The sequence below is a fragment of the Orcinus orca genome, chromosome 1, assembly GCF_937001465.1.
Source record: "Orcinus orca chromosome 1, mOrcOrc1.1, whole genome shotgun sequence".
Lineage (NCBI taxonomy): Eukaryota > Metazoa > Chordata > Mammalia > Artiodactyla > Delphinidae > Orcinus > Orcinus orca.
The window spans coordinates 183,010,914-183,033,477 of NC_064559.1; positions in this window are offsets into that span (position 1 = coordinate 183,010,914).

The following is a 22,564-nucleotide window of genomic DNA, read 5'->3' on the forward strand; positions in this document are numbered from 1 at the left end:
CCTCCAAAACTCAGATTCTTTCTTTTCTCCTGCAGCTGCCTTGCCATGCATGCATGCGTGTGTGTGTGTGTGTGTGTGTGTGTGTGTGCACATTCTTTATTGCAAAAAGCCACTGTATTATGTGTGCTGTCAGATATCCTATTAAAAAGCAAAGTGGAAAAAACAGTGAGCAGTCTTCCTCTGCCTGTGCTTCCGCTGATTACGAAATTAAATTAAGCTTCGTGTCTTGCTGCTGCTGTTTGATGGGAAATACATTGAATTGCTCTTTGCCTCCCGGTAAGAGGTCCCAGAGAACAGTGCCGGGGAGCTCAGCCCAAGACAGTATTTCCTCCTCCAATGCCCGAGGGGCAGAGACTTCCTCTCTCCAGAAATGTTAAGCCCCTGAACAAGGCTGCCTTTTTATTAAGTTAATAAAACACCAGGCCCATCAAGTCTCAGGCTCGTAAAGGTCAGTGAGTCACATCTGAGTGCAGGGGAGAGCTGGTAGGGCAGCGGCCTGCTCCCCAGGGCTGTTGGGAGGGAGGAAGCTCTCCCCTCAGGCCAGCTCTGACTGTGGGGCTGGGATGAAAGATACGGGCAGGGTTGCAAATGTAGGATGGACAGGGATCCTTATATGCTCCACTGGCTTCAGCCAAGCTGGGCCCCCCAGGAAGGGTCAGGACCAGGAGATGGCTGATTGGTACCAGAGCTGGAGGGAGAAGGGGACCCAAGTCTGAGAGCTAGGCTGGCAGACGTGCAGGAGAGTTAACCTAGCACCAGAGATCAGAGAGGCTTTGGTGTTACATAGCATGGTGGATAGAAGCAGGATCTTGGAGTCATTGAGTTCTGGGTTCATATCCTGTCTCTCTATCTCTTCAATCCATTCTCCATGTTCCAGTCATCTATTGCTGTGTAACACCCCACCCCAAAACTTAGTGGCTTAAAACAGCCACACCTATTTGTGTCTCAAAGGTCTGCGAGTTGACTGGGCTCAGTTGAGCGGTTCTTCTGCTCCATGTGGTGTAGACTGGGCTGCAGTCTTCTGAGGCTTGACCTGGCTGGCAGTCGGAAGCTCAGCTGGCGCTGTTAGCTGGAATGCCTCCATTTGCCACATGCCTCTCTGTGTAGCTTGGGCTTCTCATCAAGGTGGCTGGGCTCTAATAGGAAGAATTCCAAGTGGCCAAACCAGAAGCTGAAGATCTTTGAAGGTGCTGTCTTGGAAATTACACAGCATCACTTCTGCTGCATTTTATTGGTCAAAATAGGTCAAGGGCCAGACTGGAGGGGAAACAGACTCTGCCTATTGATGAGAGGAGCAGCAAAGAACTTGTGGCCATCTTAAATGCACCACACCTCCCAAGGCAAACAGTGATCTCCCTAAAATGTAGACAGTATTGTATCACTCGCTCATTGGCTTCCCTTTGCTCTTGTGAGACATTCCAAACTCCTTTACCCTGGTAGCCTCCAGGGATCTGATCCATACCTACCCCTCTAGACCTCATCTCACGCTACTCATTACCTTGCTCACTGTGCCCTGGCCTCACTGGCTTCCTCTCAGTTCCTCCAACATGCCAACCTCTTCCCACCTCAGGGCCTTTGCACGTGCATCTCACTCTACCCGGAGCCAGCCACTCCTTGTCTGACTAGCTCTTTTTCATTTCTTAGGAGTTGGCAAAAATGATACCGCATGAGCTCCTTTTTCATCTAGTCAGTCAGCAAATATTTATTGTGTGCCTACTGTGTACTAAGCATTTATCTAGGCCTGGGCTATCCTCTACTTTAGCATCCTCCCCCCTTTTTTGCTCTAATTAAAGTCTGTAATTTTCTTGTTTTATTTATTTTTCCTATTCTCTATCTATCTATCTCCCCCACTGGTATGAGGGTAGGCCTGTCTGGAATCACCATGGTTTCCCTTAGCACACTTGAGAGTAAATGCTCAACAAGTATGTTTTGAATGAATGAATGCCACTTAGGCTTGTGACCTTGGCCAAGTGACCTGACCTCTCTCAGCCTCAATTTCTCCATTTGTAACATGTGATTATCAAGAGTACTTACCTCTTAGGAGTGTTGTGAGGATAAAGAAAAATTAATGCAAATAAAGCACTTGCAATGCTTGGCATAGAGTAAGTCTTCAATAAAATGGTCCCTGACATTGTTATAATTATTATTATTGTTATTATTATTTTATAAAAGTAAGATTTTAGCTCTGCTGTGACAAAATTAGCCTGTGAGTTCCGTGACGGTGAGGGGACCCTGCTGGCTGCTTCTGAGTTGTGGGTTAAGTACCTAGGACAGTGCCTGACTCTTGCAAAGTACTCAGTTCATATTGCTTAAACAAAGAAACACTAAATGGACACCCTGTGCTGGCTGTATCATCTGTCCTAAAGCAGGAAGTACTTCTGGCTAACATCTAACGTTGTCCTCTTATACTGGCTAATGTCCAACATCATTCAAACTCGAGAAAAAGCCCCCAGCAGATGGATGCCCTCCCACTGCGGAGCTGTCTGGTCACCACGTGGCCTGGTCAATATACCACTGACCTTCCAGAAGGAGGAACTGCAGGTGTCTCACCCTGTTCATAGTCATCAGTCATAATGGACAATAATCACCATTTATAGCTTCCTGTAGGCCAAGGACTGTTACTGCTTTTTGTATAGCATTTGGTCAGGCCAATAAGCTATTGTCCTGACCGAGGATCAGAGAGGTTGAGTAAGCTGCCCAAGGTCCAGCAGTTAGGATCTGTTGGATCCCGTGTCCAAGCTCTTGTCCACTCTCCTGTGTACCACATTCCTAGTCCTTGGTCCCATCCTTCCTGTGACACTCCCACGGTCTCTATAAACACCTCTATTACTGCCTTTTAAATTTTCTATTGTTATAGCCATAGGGCAGAGCTGGCTTCATGGGCACGCAACCTGGGCAGTCACGTGGAGCCCCACATGCAGATGGTCCCCATGCTTGGTTGAACGCTCTGCCATCACTATCTTGAAATCCTTAATAATTTTTGAACAACGGGCCCTGCGTTTTCATTTTGCACTGGGCCCCCCAAGTTATATGGTCAGTCCTACCATAGGGTGTTCATCCCACTGTCTCCCCTGCTGGGCTATGATATCTTACTGGACAAGTCACGGGTATAGTTTCTCTTTTGGATCCCCAGCACCTTGAGTTCAAGGGCACTGGGCCCATGTAAGACAGCTGTGATGGGCAATGCCTTTGGCTGGGACACTCTCCAGAGAAGCAGATGTGAGACTTGGCTCCACCACCACTTGCTGTGTGACCTCTGGAAAGTCACATCACCTCTCTGGGTCTCGGCTGTCAGAAGGAAACAGTAACTGCTGTCCTTCTTGCTTTCCAGCACAGTTGGGAGTCAAGGCAACAACAGGACATGGTGCTATATGATCCTGGCTGTCTGGGGCTGGTGGGGACACACAGTGCGTGGGAGGGGGTGTCAGGAGCCCACTCTTCCTCCAGCAGGGCTGGCCCTGCCTGGAAGGGTCCAGGCATGTTCTCACCAGAGTCCACACCCACTTCCCCAAGTCCACCGGGGTTTGTTGCTGGTCCTCGGATGTGACAGTGATGTATGTGCACACAGAGGAGGAGATACTCCACATGAAAATCCTCATACATTCCTCCAGCCCAGCCCAGCCAGAGAGCTGGTTCTCCTTCTGGGCTGTCACGCCAGCCTCTGGCAGTAAGACTTTTCACCTCCTCCTCCCGCGTGTGTAAATGTTAAGTGCTGCGGAGGGCAAACACGCTCAGGAAGCCTGGCCGCCTTTCCATTTACCTGCCCCTCCGGTTGGAGATCAGCCAACCCAGGAGACTGGATGCAAATTTCAGCCACAGTGTCTGTACCAAGAGTGATGCCGGGGCGGCCCCTGGAGGCTTTGGCTGCGGTGAGGAGGAGCGGGGACAGACCCTGTCCTTTTGGAAGCGGAAGGGAACCCTGCCTGGGCTGACTTTCTGGAGGACTAAGTTTGGGGCACATACCCTGCAATCCAAGCACCCTTTCCAGCTTCTACAAAGTGCCTAAGGAAGAAGTGTCCTTCTACTGCAGACCCTGACAGTTTCTCTCGTGTGTACAGTCCTCACACTTTCACTCGTGTCATCTGAAGATATGACCAGGAAGAAAGAATTTAGACGAATGCCTCATAACTGACCATGTGGATTAATTAAGTGGCCTAGCTCAGCATGGGGCAGTGCTTTTTGGCGAATGGATATTCTAGAATGCCCCACTAGAATTGGGGAGTCTGGGGAGGGGGCAAGGATGGGGTGTCATAGTGGACGGGAAAACGTCTTGTAGACCGTAAGTGCCTCACACATAGGAAGACGTGTGATCCTTAAGAACAGCAAGTTCCAAGCAAACGTTTTAAAGGTCAGCGTGCAGAGGCAATCCTTGCAGCATCTTTGCTGCCTGTGACCATCTCCCGGTGTATCTCTCCGCCCACCTCCATGTGTGCCTCTTTCCCACACTTCTGGGCCACTCTCTTCAGCACTCTCTCTCTCAGTCTTTCCTCCTGTCCCTTCCATCTGTCTGGCTCATCTCTGATCTCTCCTGTCTGCTCTCTCTGTCTGTCCTTTCTCTCCCTCAGGCCCCTCGCCACTCCTGCCACCGTTTCTCCTGCCAGATGCTCTTTCGAAAGCTGCACACAGGTTTTTCCTGTCCCGAGTGATTTACGGACCTGCTCAGCCCCAGAAATGCTGAGTGGAGTCTGTGCTGTTCCAGGAGCTGGTGTCTGCAAGGCAAACTCCACGCTCAGTCCCCAGGCAACTGTCTCTGGGACGTGTTCCGTGTTTCTGTTTTCTTCTGTTGGTTTGGGTCCTCACCTTGGTACTCACAGACAGATGCCCGGCTCTGAGCCGCCCCCCGCGTCCAGGTGTCCCTGCTCTGTCTCTCTGTGCCTCTGATGTAACTTCTGGCTCTGCCTCCGTGCATCTCTGCTTCTAGCTCAGTTTCTGTCTCTCCACGTCTCTCTGTACAGCTGTCTCCATCTCTGAGCTTGGCGTATGCCCCTGTCAGCCCATCTCTCCCTCTCTCTCTCTGGCTGCGCCTCTGTCTCTGCCCATGCTTCCTTATAGTTCCACTCCTATCCCTCCCCGATTTTGCATACAGCATTTAAGTGATGCCCAAGACAGCCAGGACAGCTCTGAAGCATGTTCTCCAAGCTGGACTACCCTCCTCCGACGGCTCAGGCCTAACCCCGGACCTAGGACCCAGCTGTCCCACGCTTGCCCCCGCCCTTGTCTTTCACGTCACGTCGAGGAAGTTGCCTGAACTCTTGGTGACACTGCTGTCAGGGGGGCCGACTTACCAGGAGAACATGAATAATTAAAAGCTGTAGCTGAGGCTTGTTCCGATTTAAACGGTATTAGTGTTGCCAACTGTCCTGACCCATTTAATATTCATGCCATTCTTGGCTCCTTTAAAGAGAGGGGAGTTTGCTATCTGATTTAAATTGTGCCTGTCAGTTTCGATTAAAGATCAGGTTGACCACAGTTGCAGGGAAATTAAATGAACATTCTCTTAAGCAGTATCCTAGAATTTAATGTAGCAATTAATATCTGTTGCAATGTGCTGCCTCTGAGAGCTGCTTGGAGTATAATCTAGGGCTCAGGGGGGCGAGGCCAGCAGTGTCCCAAAGTCTTGATTCTCCAGAAATGGGGCCCCCCAGTGGGCGTGGTCTTTGACTGACCCCTCCTCCAAGAGGAGCAGAAAGCAGAGGCATGGATGTTCTTTAGGGTCGGTACGGGTCATGCAGAATTGGTCCTATTCACATTCGGGTAAACTGAGGCAGGGAGCGTCAGAGGCTTGTTCGAGGCCAGTTTCGATTTGTAACAGGTGTGGAGGACTGAATGGGGGAAAGACCAGCCCCTCGGGGCCAGGAGTGCCCAGGTGGCCGTCAGGTGCGGTCCACGCCCAAGGAGGGTGACGCGGAGGGTGACGCGGAGGGTGACGCGGAGGGTGACACGGAGGGAGACAGGAAGAGCTCTTTCAGACAGAAGGGCTGGGAGAGCTTCTAGGGCCTGCAGAAGTGGAGGTTGTTTATGCTGAGGGGTGACAAATAGGTTTCAAAGTGTGGGTGACTCTGACTGATGAATGACACCTGCCTACAAGGGGCGGGGCTTGAGCTGGGGCGGTGATCCATCAGCTGGGTCTGCCGTGGACCTGGCCAGGGGAGTGGTTTATAAATGTGCTCCCTGCCTGCCAGCAGAATCTTGGCTTCCTATTCTGGAAAATGGGAATAATAACTTGCCCCTGAAAGGGTCAGTGTAAGAACTAAACAGGATAACTGAGGCAAACCATGGGTTCAGGAAAGCCTGTGTGGTCTGCTGGTAAGGGACACAGGCTCCGGAGCCGGGCGGGCTGGGTGTGCGTCCTGGCTCTGCCACTTAATAGGTGCGTGCCCTTCGGCAATGTGACCTCTCTGACTCGGTTTCCCCATCTGCAAAACACAGAGAATAATAGTACCTCACTTCATAGGGTTTTCATGGAGGTTAAATACACGTACAGTAAGTACATGTAGAGTGCTCAAAGCAGGAACTGGTCCTAAGTGTTATATGAATATTTACTATTTTAAATGTGATGGTAAGAACTCAATGGACAAGCAGGTTGCAGATCTGTGGTTGTTACTCTCATATATATACTTATATTAATATATACTCATATATTAATAGCAGTTGCTCATATGACACAAGAAGATGTTTTATTTTCTTCTCTTTTTAAAATTTCATCTGATTTATATAAAAACGTGTGTGTGTGTGTGTATTATGAAGATGATAAGATGAACACCAATGTTTCCACCCCAACCCAAGAACTAGAACATTCCCAAACCACTGAGACTCTGGGGTGCTTCTCCCTCGTTGTAATTTCTTGCCCCCCGTCAAGGGTAACTCTATCTGAATTTTGTGTTTATCATTCCATTGTTTTCTTCAAAAACATAAAATCTGGGTTTGGGGAGGGATTTTTTGGTAACAAAAAGAGGTAATTATTTTGCAACTTTTTCATTCGACCTCATTTTTAAAGATTCCTTCAGGCTGTTTGTGGAGCTGCAGTTCCTTAGTTCTCAAGGCTGTATAGTGTCCCAGAGTGTGCCTGTGACACACCTTGTTCGTCCAGTGTTCGGTTATGATCACCGCTGCTGGGAACATCCCTGGCTGTGTCTCCAGGTGCACACGGCAAGCGCTTCTCTAAGATGTAAATGTGGGAGGGATCTCAGGGTCCTAGCGTAAGACAGCCTCATTTTTTATGGCTTGATCAAATCCCTAGATGCATGTGAAATCAGACTAGGTCAGTCCTGGTCCTGCCGGCAGATGAGGACGGGACATGGACATACGACCTCTCAGGTCTCTGGGATGCTGTAGAATCAATGCCAACCCCTTTGCTTCTGCCCTATTTGTCCCCCTTTCACCCTGAGCACCGCATGGAGCTCCCCAGGACAGGAGCTCCTTGGGAGGTGAAGCAAGGTGAGTCCATGGGCTGTGGCTGAGTGAGTGGGCTCAGCCTCCGGCAAGATGGGTGGTGGGCACTGCATCTGCCCCTCCCTCCTCTTAGCACCAGGGAGAGAAAAAAAATCAGTATTAGAGGAGAAATGGAAGGATTATTGATACCTCACTGGTAAGAGCTCTTGTCAATGTATGTAAACTCTATGGCTCAACTTCTAAATCTATTAAATGGGGTAATAATACCTGCCTCATGGGTTGCTGTGAGGGTTAATGAGTTAATACAGAACTGTGCTTAGAACAGTGCCTGGCATGTATTAAGTACCCAATAAATGTCAGCTACCACATTATTACACTCACAGGCGCACAAACACGTATCTGCGCACCAGAGCACACACATTTGTTTCACTCATTTAATCTTTATAACAACCCAGTGACAGAGACATCACTGTTCCCATTTTATAGATGCAGAAACTGAAGCCACACAGTCAGTAACTGACAATTCAAACAGAGGCCTCTCAAAAGGCAGGCTCTTAATCTCCATGCTCTCCACCCCCTTTTGCCCGTCTTCTCACAAACACAGGTGGTCATTTACAAACATCGCATATGGAGGTCCTCATTCATCTGACATTTTATTAACAACATTTTATATGTGGGGTAAGTCTTGGGGCTGTCAAAAATAGATGCGTCATGTAACCATCACTGTGGAAGGTGGTTGTTGTTTTATCCCCACTTGACAGGTGAGGAAACTGCAGTTTGGAGAGATGGAATGGTTTGCCCCAATCCACCCACTCAGTAAGTGGCAGAGCTGGGACTCAAATCCATCTTGTTCCCTCAAGCCCATGTGGTGGGCAGACAGGGGGAGAAGGTGCCCTCACACCTTACAGACAGGGGGCAGTTAAGATTCAACATATATAGCAGGTTGCTGGAGACAGATGGTAAGGGGATACTGAGATGCTGTGTGAATCCTCCTGGGATATCCTCAAGGGCATCACTTAATTCACTGTCGGCTCCTGCCTGAGGAGCGACTGGGAAAGTAAAACGGAGGCCTTTAGAGTCTAAAGAGAGCAATGCAGGAGCAGGATGTTGGCTAGCTGCTTCCAGCATGGTCCAGGGAAGAAGGCGCCCTATTTGGTCTGTGCAGGGGAGCGTGCAGTGATGGTTGGAGAGTCTCAGGCCACATGGCTCCTGCTGAGACCCTTAAGATGCCCTTTCTCAAATCCCTGGGGCTGATTCCAGGGCCCCAAGTGGTTTTCAGATGGGAATTCAGTTTCTTTCATTTTCATTTTCCCACATACGTCCTGGACCCTGACCAGGATCCCACTCTACCTGACTGTTCTATTTCTCACCACAAAGTGATAAATTGGCTTCTGTGAGTGTGGCTGAGTGGTGAGAGGTTCTGAAACTTCAGGGAGAATAAGAATCACTAGACTGCTTGGCTCCAGTTCCTCTGAGGTGGAGCCAAGAATGTGCAGTTCTGCTAAGATTTCTGGGTGATTCTAAGGCTGGCAGATCCAGACCACACTTGGAGAGACACTAGGTGTTAACCTTCTATAGTCAGGCTAGGCCAGGCTCTGTTGCATTAATAAATACACTCCGACATCTTGGGAGCTTAATACAACAAAAGTTAGTTTTTGCCCATATTGTAGCCTGATGAGGTTTGGGCAGCAAGCCTTGGAGCTTTCCTCCTAGTGGTGACTCAGGGACCCAGGCTTCTTCTGTCTTGTGATGCTGCCATCCCCAGTGCATGGCCTCCAAGGTCACTGACAAAGGGGAAGAAAGGGCATGGATAATCACTCAAATGGGGGTTTTATGGTCTGGGTTAGAGGTGATGTATACCAATTCTGCTCATAACCCATTGGCCAGACCTCATCACATGATCTCAACTTAACTGCAAGGAAGGCTGGGAAATGTAGTCTTCCCGTGTGTCCAGGAAGGAGAAAATGAAATGGAATTTGGTGAATGTATAGCGTTCTCTCTGTCACAAAGCTTGATCCATTCTGGGTGTGTTAATAATACCAATGCAGTGCTGAGGAAAAGTGCTGGTCTGTGTCTGACCCTGGGAGGCCCTGCCAGCTTCTCTTTCATGTCTCTTAGCCCATTTTGAAAGAGACTCAATCCCTGCTCACATGGGTCACAATTCAATTCACAGCATGGTCACCACTCACCTGTCCTGTCCATATAGTGAAGGACTGGCCTATAGGATTCATCTTTGGTTGAATGCAATGTTGGATGAAGAGGATATTTTGGAAGCCACATTTGGACTCAGTAAGTTCTGTGATTGAGTAGTGATGTCTGCTGTGGGATGCGAGGGGTGAGTGGTGGCGTGAATGCCACATATTTGGCATCTTTATCATGGCTGTTATCTGAACTGACTCTGCACAGCCTACCCCAACTTCTGTAAGTTGGAGTCTATCCTGCTGGGAGAAGCATTAAGCATGGGGTAGGAATGGCTTCTGGCATATAGGAAAAGATCAATATATGTTAGATATTATCCCAGGTGGCTTCTCTGAATTCAGGATAATCTCTGCATCCCTCTCACGATAAGATCCCCAAGAGTTAGATTCAACTTTGTAGATGTGGGCTGATCAAGGCAGAGTAGAACAGGATTTCCACCTCCCCCTTTCTACATTCTACCTTTATGAATACAGCCAACGACTGTATTAGTTTTTTGGTGATATCACACTAGAGTGGCACATCGATCTGTTTCCTAATCTCACAAATCTGTCTCATATATATCATACCCAAGCCCTGTGTCTCAGCCTCCCTGTCTTTGTTCAGATTTTCTCTACTGAGATTGGGACTGTGCATTGACTCTTGTTTTATTTCATCTCGTTCAGTTGACCTTCCAGATTGTCAGGGTCTCCTTTTTTTATGCCATGAATACTCTTTTGTTGAATCTTAAATTGACTTTTCACAATCAGTGTAAAGTCTGGGTTGGTTGGTGAAGAAATCCAAGCTGTAATAGTAATAATCACCTATCCAGCACTTGCTATATGTCTAGTATTATGTGTTTTACATATATCATCTCATCTGAACTTTATAACAACATCATGAAGTACATATAATAATTACCACCATTTTATAGGTGAAGAAACCCCTATCAGCCCCAAGGTTTCATTGGTAGAAAATGTTAGGGCTGGAACTTGAACCGAGGTTTTTCTAAAGCCAGAGTTGATGGTCCTAACCACAGCCTCATACTGCTAGAGTGTAAGGAAGACCAAAGCAGAACCTGATGCCATACTCAGGAGTCTTAGTTGCAGACAGAATCCACTCCAGCTGGCTTTAATAGAAAGGGACTTATTATAGGGATCAGGTAGCACACAGAATTGTTGAGTCAGGAAGTAAAGTCAGGAGAATGTCCCGTCGTGAAATAGAATTGTTCCAGTGAAGCCCCTTGGCCATTACCTCCCACTGATCAGCACCGATGACTAGGGACTTCACAGAGGACCCCTAGCCAAAGCTTCTGTAGACAACCCCATAGCCACCACCTCACTGGGCTCAATTCCGCCTTCCACATCTCATCAGACCTGTCTCCTTGGCAAAACCTAGGTTACATGCAAAAGCCTAGAGAGGGTGTCAGAGAAATGTAGTTTTTAACTTCTCAGTCTCCGTTGTATAGGAAGACATCTCTAAGGATGAGAGTGAAGTGTCTACCATTTGTGGAAAATCCTAACATCTTATCCTCTGAATAAGCTCTTATTCTCAGCACACACATCTCTTCTCAGATGTGAAGTCTTCTCTACTCCCTCAGGTTGACTCACCATGCCTCTTCCCTGCCCTTCTAGAATCCCTTACACTGCTGAAAATCACTGCACTGTATCCTATGTACATATCCCCATGCCCCACTAGCCCAAGTCTTCCTTAAGGCCAGGACCATGTGTTTTTATCTGTATCTGAGGTACCCAGCATGTGAGCCATCATATAGTAGGCACCACCAGTCCTATTTTGAAAGCGTGAGTGATTATATGGGTGTTTGTAGAAGACCCTATCCTATACTAGCTATTTTCCGAAGTGTGTGTCCTGCAGGGAAGTGTGTGGATGGCTGCTGCTCTCTGGACCTGAAGGCAGTGCAGAGATTTGGCCCCTCTTCCCAGGAATGTGTTTATTTCTTACTGTTCCGAGGAATACATTTATTCCTTACTGTATCCGTGATACTGCCCCACCCCTTGGGAACCCTGGAGCAAAATATACAGAGATCACAGAGATCAGCTTGCCTCACAGACCCAAGAATCATGGGTCTAGGCAACACAACATCCCAGGAACAACCCACAGGAATACATTTCATAAAAAGTAGAATTGTACAAATCCCTTCCTCATGGGTGGTTCCCAGCCAGGTTAGGCTCTCTCCATCACCATGACTACCTGCATCCCATGATAGACAGTACAAACCCTTTTCCCAGTGAGCTTTTCATGTTTGCCTCCAGGAGTCCCACTCAGTAGTCTTATCTTCCTCTTGTAGGTCTTTCCTATGCATAGGATTCTGTCCAGGCTCTTGGTTGCAAGTGACAGAAACTCAACTTTAAAATGTAACTTCTTTATTAGAAGACTCATGTAATTGTTGAAGGGGTGTAGCTTGGACTTGGGGAGAACTAGAACTACCAGGTTCTCTCTCTATCTCTCTCTGTCTATATCTATCTCTATATCTGTACTATATTTATATCTATGTCTCTATGTCTCTATCTCTCTCAGTCTCCATCTCTCCTGCTCCATCTTTCTTTATGTGTCAGCACTGTCCTCTCAGACCAACTTCCTCCATATGTCAAGAAGTGACTACTGGTATTTTCCATGCCTTGCCCCCTTCAGTTTAACCACCAGGGAGGACCAGCCCCTCTTCCCTTAATTCTGGGTCCAAAACTCTCAGGGAAGGCTTCTGTCTGGCCCAGCATGTTTCTCATCCATGATTAGTCTACACCTGAAGTACTCATATAACCATGGGGTAGGTAATATGATTAGCAGCCTCCTAAAATCACATGGTTGGAGAGGGAAAAGGACACATTATACCAAAAGAAGGGGCAGCTGCTCCCAGACAGGTGGGGTGCTAGGCAGACTTAATATTAAATAAGCCCCATCCAATCAGCACTGAATAAGGTCCCATGTGTATCAGGTACTCCCAGCCTCCTGGGGCCAAACTTACTGCTTGGAACTGTAACCATACTCTTGATTGCCCTGTATTAGTACATCAAAGCTAAAGCAAATGCCAAGATGGTCTTCATGGACAGTAGTGAGAAGGTCAATAATTCCCATTCTGACCCAACTTAATCATGAAAGGAGCTTACAAAGCAGACTAGCAACTAAGTTTTATTTCATCTTCAAGTGGTTGGCTGTAGCTCTTGGTTGAAGTAGTCTCAATCTACACCCAGCCTCAGCAAGACAGAGTGCCATTATCGATTAGTGATGTCTGCCATAGGCAGAGTATAGAGGATGGTTGAGTGTGCCACTTCTGCTCTATAATAAAAGGGAATGTGGGATGGAGCTCCAAACACTGGCCAGATTGGAAAACGGTGTTTGTTGCTGAGCTTTGCCTGAGGGGCTAGTCTCTGAGTAGACAGCTGGCCAAGGTCCCTTTCAGGGATTCCTCTTTTTCACCTCCCCTGTATTCTCAATGGCTATTTCCCAGGCAGGATCACAGCTTCAGGTCTGCACATGGATCTGCAAATGCCTCTTTATTTAAAGTCAGCCAATCCCATCCTGACTGCATGGCTATGGGGACCTGCTGTCCCATAAGTGATACTGAGATGATTTGGCTGATTGCGTGGCTCAGGCTTTGAGGACATCCTTAGCAGACTCTCTTCTGCTGCCCTAATTCATCCTAATGGTCAAGTGTTGAGGAGTTAACGCCAATAACACAAGAGGTTTTATTAAGCCCAGTAGAAGCCCAAACGATGCTTGCTCTGTGTGTTCTGGAATAACTGTAGTTGTTTGTAGTAGCATCTTTTTGGTGGCACAGCTGCTAAAAAGAAACTCTGATTCTAGGCTTTCCTCTTAATCAGTTAAAAATAGTCCTGAATCTTTGATTGGATTGTTCCAGGAAACTAAGAGAGCTGGGTGCTGAGTGGAGCTAACATCACAGCCTGGATTGTTCAGTTTCCTGAGCACTGATTGCTGTTGTTGGTGGGCTGGGCCCAAAGCTGGCAAAGACAGGAGGCACAGATGTGGTCTCTGTCCTGTCCTGTCCTGTCCTCCATGGGCTCAGGATTCCAACGCTGGCTACTTGTGACCAGTGCCAGGAGAAAGAAGAAAATTGCACCAAATGATCTAATTGGCCCATAAGCCAACAAGTTGTGAAAGTGTTTTAAACCTCTGTTAGAGGTTTGCCCTTGACCTCCAGGGTCAAGTTCATTCTGGCCTTCAAAGCTCTCCATAGTTTTCCTGTAGTTAGAAATTGTATCCACTGGGGGCCCAAGGCCCTCAGGGTGTGTGTTGTTGTCTGAAAGAAAACCACCATCCAGCCTTATCAAGATGGAGTGCCATGATTGATTAGTGATGTCTGCCATAGGCAGAGGGTGGAGGATTGGTGAGTGTGCCATCTGCTGGGCTCCATCTCCCTGGTCCCAAGTCCTCTGGAACTAGCCTCACTTGTTTGCCAACTTTCTGCTGAGGGAGTCAGGGTCCCCCCTGTAATCAGGGGATCTCTTACCTTTTTTTCCTGTCTCAGGTGGAGGAAAGAACAGATATACTCTTGGGCTCTGTAGGACAGTCTTCTCAGGGGAGCCTTCAGGATTTCAGCTCATTCTCTCTCTCTCTCTCTCTCTCTCTCTCTCTCTCTCTCTGTCCCTTTCTCTCTCTCTCTTTCCTCTTATCTCTCTGTCAGTCTCTCTCACTCCAGCTTATCCCAGTCTCTTCTCTACCCACAAGTGAATCCACAGTAACAATGTCTCCCTTCCCCAGGCTGAGATCTCTGCGTAGGCAGACTGCAGTCACCCCACCCAACATGCACCATCTGGTTAGCTAAGCCCTCTTCTGGGGCAGTGGGCTTGAGGAAAGCCATGATGTAGTATTCAGAGCATCTGGCAGGAATCCTTATACTGAGAGGCAGAAAGGTCCAGGTGGAGGTTTCCAAGTCCTACACACTGTGGGCATGTGAATCTGGTGTGGCCGTGCACTAGCTATAGCGCCTCATAAGGTTGTGAGCTCCCTGTCACTGGAGGTTTGCAAGAAGCAAAATGGCAAATGGTTTCTTGGGGATTTCTCACCAGGCAGAAAGCCAAGTGCCCTTATTGTCTTGGTATGTGAAAGGGGCCTCACAAGGTTGTTGTGTGGGTAGAATAAGCTGTGCCTGGGGTGCACCAGAGGGTGCACTGGGTCCCTGTGGCCTCTGCAGAAGCTGATGGCCCCTCTGGCTCTAGGGCTCCCACTCTGGTTCTAAGAGGCCACCCCAGCTTGGCAGGATTCTGCCGGGGCTCTGCTGGTTTTCATCCTTGAAGAGCTTTTACTTAACCAGCAGGGGAGCTTTTCCAAGCCTCATCTCCTGCAATCACGAGCTCAGGCCTGGCTTCCAGCTCTGTCTCCTCTCCTCCTTCTCTTCATTTTCTCTCCGCCTCCAGGCCTTGATTCCTCACCCCCTGTTTTGCTTCCTCCAATCCCCAGCCCACTCCCAATTTGCATTTACAAGCAACCTCATCCGCATAGAGCGCCCATCGATGGGTCCTGGATGACAGGAACTAGTGTGCGCTACTACACAGGCCTCTGGGAAGGGGCTTCACTCTTTCCCAGACCAGGATGACTCCCTTTCTTTACAGCAAAGTCCAGTTGGCTTGTTTATATTTGTATTAAAAATATCTAGGAGGCAGAGGGGACTATACCTTTATGTGAGCCAAGGGAGAGATATGGATGTGAGGATGTATCAATAGAGGTCTGATGTCCACAAAGAGGGAGGAGATTGCCTGTTTGGGCCCTGTCCTTGCCTGGGGTTTCCACACCATACTCTGGGGCATGTTGGGAGGAAGAGAATCTGGCTCAGCATGGCAAAGGCTATTGCAGCAACCCTGGGAGGGAGGTCCTGTCACACCCCCATTTTACATTTAAAATGGGGGAACTTAGGGAGATTCATGTGCCATGTCCAAGGGCATTAAAGTAGTAAATGGCTGGGTCAGGATTTGAACCTGAGCAGTCTGACACTGGCCAGATTGGCTGGGGAGGGAGCTAGACGGGACTGGGCCCTCAGTGACCTGTTTTTGGAAAACCTTATTAGAAAAAGCACTGAGAGGTGCTGCAGAGTGCTTTCTTAACAGGGAGACTGGGCTTCATTCGAGTCCTGTCTCTTCCATTTCCCAGCTGGGTGACCTTGGCAAGTTCCTTAACATCTCTGAGCCTCAGTGCCATCATTGGTAAAGTATGGAGGATGTTAGTTCAGACTCAGGGCTGTTTTGACCATTAAATGAGCTAATGTGTGTCAAGGGGCACAAAACCTGACCTGGAAACATGAGCTGCAGGGGTCAGAGATTTGTGCCCACACATCCCATCCCAGCGCGGTTGTTGCAGGGAGGCTGAGAGCTGGAGCCAGTGTGGAGGAGGGAGACAGAGGCCCGAGCTGACGGCTGCTTCTCCTTTTCCATCGTGCAGGCACCTGACGGCACGGGAAGCCTGTCTGCCTTCCTCTGAGGGGTCTGACAAGTGTAATCACACAGTCTAGCAGTGACACTAAAGAGTCCCTGGATACCAGATCTGTCGCTGGAGCAGGGCTGGCTGCAGGCTATGCCTCCAGAAGGCACCTGCAGGAGGTTTCCACCTGACTCCCAGCCACCTTCTCCCTGCCGGTCCCCCCGCCCTCTGGGGCTGGGCTGGCCAGACTGCCTGGGGGTGGCTGCATGGGGCCTGGGCACTCTGAGCTCTCACGACCCGTTTCTGGAAAACCTAGCCAGAAAGAGTGCTGAGAGGTGTTGTGGAGGGCCTGGGACTGGTGGAGTGCTGTCTGGGTCCCCTGGGGGTCCTGGGCAAGTGTGGGAGGGACAGACAGCGCAGGGCAGAGGCAGCTGTGTGCTTCTTTCCCCTAGTAAGTCAGGAAAGACGCAGTGCGGTCCTGGGATGAAATCACCTCGGGGAGGAATCACCCCCAACCCCTCATCCCTGCTCCTCATGGCCAGTCGAAGACCTTGTTTTTTATTTTCCTGGGCAAACAGAAGTGAACGTCACACACTCCCACCACCACCTCCACAGAGCTCCCTGTGCCCACGTGGTCTGGTCCTCTGTCCTGTGACTACAGAGGAGCCACCCAGCTCCAGTACAAAGCCAGTCCCTGCACTTGTCCACTGGACTTCACCCCTTTGAACCTGCTGGTGGACATGGCACTGTAGCTGTCCTCAGCTTTTCCCATCACCACTGGATCATTCCCGTCATAAATACGGTACTCTAATTATATACCCGATCTTTAAAAAAACTTCTCTTGACCTCACCCTCCCCGACAGCTCTAGGCCCATTTCTCTCTTTCCTATTGCAGCGAAGCCCCAGAAAGGGTGTCAGTGCTTGTTGGGTCCAAGCCTGTTATTCAATTTCTCTCTTGAACCCATCCCACCAGAACTGCTGCGAGGACCTCCAAACCCAGCGGCCAGTCCTCCACCCTCGGCAGCAGCAGGTGACACGTCGGCCACGTCCTCTCCCTTGAAGCCCTTTCTTCACATGATTTCCTCCTCTGGCTGTTCCTCACCATTTCCCAGCCCCTGAACATCAAGGGGTCTCAGGGTTCAGGCTTCAGACTACTCTTCTTCCCTGTCTATACCTAGTCCCTGCATGATTCTTTCCAGGACATTCCGTCTACCCTCCAGTGGCTTCCCCAGGTCACTCATTTAAATCCAAAGTCCCTACTGCAGCCCACAGACACATGTGATCAAGCCCTTCTGTGTCATCTCAGGCACACCTGATCAAGTCCCTCTGATGTCATCACCAAACAAATTGTTAAATGAGCAAATGGGTGGGCAGTGGGGGAGGCAGTGCTCATGGCCAAGCCAGCATCGTCATCCTTTCCTCCCCAGGCCAATCTGCCTCACGCTCCCTGCCCCCAAAGATCTTCTTAGCCCCTTCCCTGTCCTTCATGAGATCCACCTGACAACCAGCCCAGGCCCTGATGGTTTCCCCAGTACTTGGCTACCCCCTTTTTCCATCTTCCTTTGCAAGGCAGCCGTGGGAGCTGCTGACGGTTTCTGGAGCAGGCCAGGCTTTTTCATACCCCTGCACCTTGGCACCTGCCAGTCTGCCTGGAACTTCCTTGTTATCCTTCACCCTGCTTGTACTATTCTTCCTTCAAGACCCAACTCAGGTGTCATCTCCTTCAGGACTACTTCCCTGCAGCACCAAACTAAGGAGTGCATCAGCCGAGCTGCTGCCCAGGGCACATCTTTTAAGAGGCCCTCAGTCATCACTGAAACTTACAGACCTGAAGGAAATTTTGTTTAGCAGAAGTCCTCTCAGACAGAGTCCTGGGAGATGTCCTTTGATAAGCAGCTGGGGGTATGGATGTTGGTGGGGAGCAAGACCCTCAAAAAGAAAGAAGGAGAGTGGGAGGGTCTGTTACCTTTTGGGCTTTTGTTTTGAGAGGTAGGATGCAAATGTGGGGGCAGAGCTGAATTGCTCAGGACCTAAGGGACAGGCTGAGCCTCTTATCAAAACAGATGAAGATATTGGTTAGAATAGGCACCGGATTGTGTCTTCCTGGGCGGGGGCTCTTGTGGGTGTTCACTGGGCTCTCCTTGCTCCCCAGTCTGGGTTAGAAGCCCCCAGTTCTCTACTCAGCATCTTCTATCCCGGCAAGAACTGCCATGCACAGTGAATTTCTGTATCCCTCCCCTAGACTGTGGTCTCTTGGAGGGCAAGGTATGTGTTGTTTCTATCTTTATGACCCTAGCTATTAGCATATGACTGCCATGCAGTAGATATTTAATAAGTGTTTATTGATTGAATGGCTGGAGTTTCCCCTTTTCATCCCCATGTACACAGGCTGATTGCCTCCCATGCCTGAGACTCGAGAGTTGGAATCCATTCTGAGCTCACTGTGTCATCAGCTTGTGGGTATACAGATTAGATCATGAATATGTCATAGGATGTTTGGGGAACACTAGAGGATGCACTGGGCTCAGGTTCAGGAAACACAGGGTTCTCTTCACTATGTGGTCCTGAGATGGTCATTTTCCTCTAAGGATCTATCTTTCCATGAGAAAGAAGTTGGAGTAATGGATATTAAAAGTCTTTCTCACTCTGAGAGGAGCTATGGGGGTAGGGGAGTGTTCCTGAGATTTGGAGTCAAAAGAACTGACTCATCCTCTGCAAACCTGTTTCCCCATCTCTGAAATGGGGGTGGTTGAACAACCTAACAGACATGAACGTGCTTGGAAAGCTACATGGGACTGTGTCCACGGCAAGGGTTGCAGACAAAGCTGCTATGTGTGAGCGTCCCCGATGTCTAGCAGCCACCATCTGCCTTGTAATCTAACCCTGATTCACATCCCTAAAGACCTTGGGGACCTTCATTCTTACTCTCATTCTGTCCTCTACCTTCTCATTCATTCAACACTTTTATTGGATGCCCACTGTGTGTCAGGCCCTGAGGCTGCAATTGTACAAAATAGAACAAAACTAGGTATAACTCCAGCCCTTAGGAGCGAGTGGTCTAGTGGGTGGCAATGGCTATGACCATTTACTGATGCTCTGTGCCAGGCACTGAGTTAGGGGCTTCCACCGTGATGAGCTCATCTCATCCTCACATATTACTGTCTCCATTTCATAGATGTGGAGGCTAAGAGCCGAAGGGCTAAGTTACTTGCCCAGCTAGAAATGGCAGAGATAGGATGGGAATCCAGGTCGTTTGGTTTAAGAGCCTGAGCAGGCCTCCACCCCTGCCCCATTAAGCTGTACCACCTTGCTGGGCCCATGTTCACACCTAGTTGCTAATGATGGAGGGGTACGTGACACCTGCCTAGAGCTCATATCCGCCCCCCCTCCACACATAGCGGGAGCGAGGAGGTCCCGGCCCAGACCAGAGGCAGACATCACCTGGGGCCTCCTATGGGACCAGACTTACTGAGCCCTTGGACATCCACTCACCTGGATGAATGGCCCAGGACACAGAGTGAGAGGACCTGGGGCTGTGCCCTTCCTATGCTCCCACAGGTGGGGAGAAGCAGCCCCCCGCACCCCCTCCGCTTCTGCCGTTCCCTTTGTTCTTGCTCCCAAGTCACAAGGTGACAGCCTGCTCCTCCTTCCTGAGGAAGCTGTCATCTGAGTCAACACAGGGGTCTCTGTCAGAGCTGCTCAGAGGAGGATCTAGAAGAACCCTGCCACTGTGGAGCCAGAGCCTGCGGGGCTTGAAATCTATGAAAGGGGTTTTGGACAAACACCTCACACCCTCAGACTCTCTACTGATGACAGCAAGAGTCTCCCAGAGATGGAAGGGGGCTAAGATAGCGTTTAATTCTCACTGTTGTCTCCTACAAGCCCTTCTGTGGGTGTTGGTGTTTGAATATGTGCAGAAGAGTGTCCACGTGTGCAGGTGCATGCACGTGTATTCACGGGGGCTGTCTGGAGGCACGTCTCTGCTCCTCTGTGTGCATGTGTCTTCCTGGATGTGTCTGTTGGTTAGCTCTTGCCACATACGAGCTCACACTACTTATCACTGCCCAGGCGTCTGTGGATTGTCTGGGCTTGGCTGATTCAGGCTGGACTCTGCTGGAGTGGCTCTGCTGCACGTCTCTCACCCTCCTGCTGGGACCCACAAGCTAGACCAGGTGTGTTCTTTTCATGGTGTTGACATAAGGGCCAGAGTGGAAACAAGTGGAAACACATGAGGCCTCTTAAAGCCTCGCCTTGGAACTGGCACTCCATCACATCTGCCTTATTCTATTGGCCAAAGCAAGTCACATGACTGAATGCAAAGTTAAGGGCAGGGAAGTATACTCTGCTCCTCTCAGTGGGAATCACCAAAAAGTCACATGGCAAAGGATGGGAATCCAGGGAGGGTCAATATTTTGTGTTGCCATCATATGCACGCATATATGTTTGCATATGCTTATGCACATGTGGGCAGGGTGTTTGTGCATGTGCATGAAGGCGTATAGCTCTAAGTGTGCACAGGTACCATTTCACATGTATGCAAATGTGTGTGTAGCTGTGTACATGCATGGAATGTCAAGCTGACCATGTACCTGCGTTTCTTTGTGTGTGTCTGCATAAGAGCATCCCTCAGACACACGCATACAGCACTCAGCCTGTCTAGACCAGGAGAAAGAATGGACCGATCCTATAAAGTAAGTCAAACTCTCACCGAGATACCTGTGGGACCTTCCAGCGAGTCGCTTGCCATCTGCATGTGTTGAGGTAGATCTTGCCCTGTTAGTGGCCCTGGGAAAATTCACTGGTCAGTTTTCTTGTAGTCTATTATTACCCAGATGTCTGTGTGTTCCAAACAATTGTTTTTAAATTGCTTCATTAGTCTGTCTGGGCAGACCAAATCCTGCTACACTAGGCTGGCTCAGATTCTCTGGAACAGGGCTGGTGGGAGCTGGGCAGGTAGCTTGCTTGCTAATGTACCTCCTAGAAGGGGGTGCAACAGGGGGTGCCCCCAGAGGAGATGTGGAGGAGGTGCCCCACCCCCCTAACAGAAGTGACAGCTTTGGAAGGCATGAACGCTGGAGGAAGAGCGAGCTGGTTTCAAGTCCAGAATCCGCCTTTTACGGACTGCATGACCTGGTGTAAGCTCCTTGAGCCTCAGTTTCCCCTTCTGCCCAATGGAGTCCTTGTCCCACTATTGTGGGTGAGTGTGAGGATGGAGGGAGGCGCTGCAGTGTCTGGCTTACCTGGCCAGTGCCTGGAACAAGGGGGGCCCCTTCCCTCTTTTTCCACAAAGAGCCTCTGACCTCTCTGCAGAGGCCGGGCCACCATCAGGGCTGAGTAGTTGGGTGGATGGCATCAGTGGCCCCTCAGGGGCCTGATATTCCAGGTGGCTTTACCCGAGGACCCACATCTAACAGACCCTTCTGTCCCCAAGAACAACCCTGAAGGCGAAGGTCAGGACACAGGACCTAGAGTCGCATTGCCTGGGCTCAGATCCCTGCTCCCCACTCACCAGCGGCATCCCGTGGGCTAGCTGCCTAGCTTCCCCAAAGCCTGGGGTGTTCCTCTGAAAGCAGGGATGGTAAGAGTTCCCAACTCACAGGGTATGTTTTCTGCATAATCGAAGCTCCTCCCTGTGATCCCGTAACTCCATCTCCCTCTCTGGGATGGAAATCATCCTGGAGGTCTTACCCATGTCCCTGCCCCCCTAGCCAGAGGGTCTTGAAGACAGACTCTTCTCTCAGTGACTCAGGGTCAGTGTTGGTGCCCACCATACTGTGCAGGGAGCCACGCGGGGCTGGGCTATACTGTTTCCTCCTCTTCTTAGCTGTCACTCCTCCTGCAGCCAGGGTGCTACAGATGGGCTCCCGCAGCCCTGCTTCTCATCCACCATGGACACGTTTTCTGTTAAGGGCCACATAAGGAATATTTTAAACTCTGTGGGCCAACTATGATCTCTGACACATATTCTTCTCCATGTTTTGTTTGTTTCAACGCTTTAAACATGGAAAAACCATTCTGAGCTTGACAGTCACTCCAAAACAGGCTGGATGTGGCCCTTGGGGTGTCGTTTGCTGACCCCTGGAGAGACAAGTAAACGCACTACGTTAAAAATGTATGTTGAACAAATGTTCCCAAGCCTGTGAATGAGAGCACAGCATGGCTCTGGGTCAGGAATTTCAGGTACTTGAAGGCATTTTCCCCTCATGCTAGTCAGAGGTTGTGTTCCCGAGGCTTCTGGACTCCTGTCCTTTTCTTTAGTGTGCTACGATTGCCCCCCCCCCACCCCCACCTCCAACCACCCGCCCCCCCCGCCCCATCCTCAGCGTTCGTTCATTCAGCAGCGATTATGTCCAAGGCTAAGGCGAGGTCCAGGTGCCTCCCTGTAACTGGTGTTATTTATTTTTCAAAAAACCTTACGGTGTGGAAATTCTCATGCCCGTTTTAAACAGGGGGTCAGAGCTGACATGACAACTCTGGTCACTTGGCTCCAAAGCCATCACAACAGAGAGGACCCTGCAGGAGGATTTGGAGGGGACACGAAGAAAGAGCCGGGTGGGAAGGGAGGAGGAAGGGAAAGCGCGGGCTCTCTTTCAACCCCTGTCCTATA